This window comes from Gadus morhua, chromosome 18 (genome assembly GCF_902167405.1).
Source record: "Gadus morhua chromosome 18, gadMor3.0, whole genome shotgun sequence".
NCBI classification, from domain to species: domain Eukaryota; kingdom Metazoa; phylum Chordata; class Actinopteri; order Gadiformes; family Gadidae; genus Gadus; species Gadus morhua.
Window position 1 is genome coordinate 20,775,398 of NC_044065.1, and position 2,203 is coordinate 20,777,600.

Below are 2,203 nucleotides of genomic sequence, written 5' to 3' on the forward strand. Positions count from 1 at the left end.
GTGAGCCAGACTTGGAACCGTCAATAGGCCCTTTACCGCCGACCCTTTCTAAAACACCCCGAGCAGACAAAGTATCAATTAAGACCTCCAACAGCCACTCAGCTCTATTTTATAATGACCCGCAATCACCACTAGTTGATCACGGGGGAGGTAGTTATGGCTTCTATTGTTGGATAAGCCACAGCCCCCTCTAAACTAAACATTGCGACGCAGCAAGTTAAGCAGCCAAAGAAGCAGGAAAGAAAAAAAACGCGATTGCAAGTGCAACTAGGCGAAAAAGTGAAAACGACAGTGCTTGGCACACACTTACCCACCGATAACTCTGCAGCCAACGCCCACATAACAGAAAGGGAAAAACATCCTCTATTGAAAAAAACTATCGGTGGAGAACAATCCCGGACGAGCCCCCATTTTATGTTATGGTGTCCAATATACATGAAATCAGCAGCCATAGGACAACCCAACATAAAGACAGACAACAATGTTTTATGGTTGACAGTGATCTTAAGGTTTCGCACAAGTGAAACAAGTAACAGCAACCAAAAAAAAAAACATCAGCAGAAAAGGCCTAGGTGGTCACCACATAACAGAAAGAGAAAAACGCAAAGGAAAAACCTCACGCTAACTGCCTGGGAGGTTCAGCTTATCTAACTTCCGTGCCCGACAGCGGAAAAAATAAAACAGTGGAAGCTATATAGCTACGCTTGCTCTTACCTGAACGTGCAGAAAGTAACCACCAAGGGTAGCAACAAATATGATATCTTTAACAAAATTGACAAAAGGTACAAGTGTGCCAGCGTCTCTGCTCAGATGAGAGAGTGAGCCACCATCTTCCACTTGGCTTTATATGTGTGGGGGCGGCGCCAACAATCAGGGCGAGCCATACAGCAACCTGCAGCCACAATGCTCCGCCTCCAGGAGGTGATTGATATGATTGAGTGCCGGAGGCAAAAGCAAGACATTAGTGCAAAACAAACAAAAACAGCACAAGACCCAGCACTACCACGTAACATGCGCCATTAACACTGAGTCACTGAGGCGGTTCCTCTTGTCTTGCTGGATGTTTTGCCGTCCTGTCAGAGGTGCTGCACACCTTTAGATGATACCAGTACTGATCTTCTCTATGTTGACGGCAGCTGGGACACTTTGGGACAATCGGTCGTACTTGAACCCTCCCTCTACATTCTGAGTGTGAAGACGGTTGTGGGTGCTGGATAGTTTGGATCTCGGTTGGTCCGTTAAGGAAGTTATAATCACAAAAAGCAATATCTTAGTATATAAAGGCTATCGCTTATAGAGTAATGCCAATTCAGTTACACGCTACTTCCCTCGAATGACTTCAAATGTTGCAGTTATTCTAAAGTGCTCCCCTCCCCTCAAGCGGTCACATGACAAAGATATATGGTCAGTTAAACAATCTGTTAGAAAGAATTCTATTCTTTCTAACAGATTTTTCCTACAACAACCTCAGGCATAATGGCTTAATTTACACTGACCAGCGGGACAATACAGTGGGAAAAGATAGCTCGTAATGGTCTTTAGCTCTTGGGGTAAGTAAAGCAGGATAATCAGAGACTTCCTGTAAAGGGGAGCGATACAAATTCAAAGAATTTAATTCTAGGCTGTGCTTTATTAAATTGCTATCACATAATTAATTACATTAGCATGTCATGATATCCAGTCAAATGTCAAACAAACATTTATGAGCTGCTTCATAACTGAAGCCATATAAATAGTACATCCTTAATAGGACGTTTCATACTTTTCTAGTATTAAGATCCTCAAAATCTGAAAAAAGGGAAATAGATATAAAAGGTATAAATATCAGAGACCTGCCTTGACAATAAATCCTACTAACCTTTAACCCCATTTGGTTTTCAACATTAACCTTGGACATCATTGAGTTTAGCTCTGTTTTAACAACAAATATAAATTATTCTCCAAAGGCTTAATATTAAGAAACCTTTGTTTCTGCTACCAGACATCCCTTCTGGTTCTCCCACTCTTGGTTCCTTCTGGAGCTTTTTCCGCTTGGATTAGAGTTTCTTCAAACTGTGAATTAGGGCTGTACAAATAAGATGGACAGGACCGTGTCTCTTGCTCCTCTACTGTAGCCATGAGCCCTTGAAGACAGTCACCTCACTCACCAGCAGTGTTTCAAACCACAAACATTAGTGAAAGAAAAACACATTGAGATTTCTGA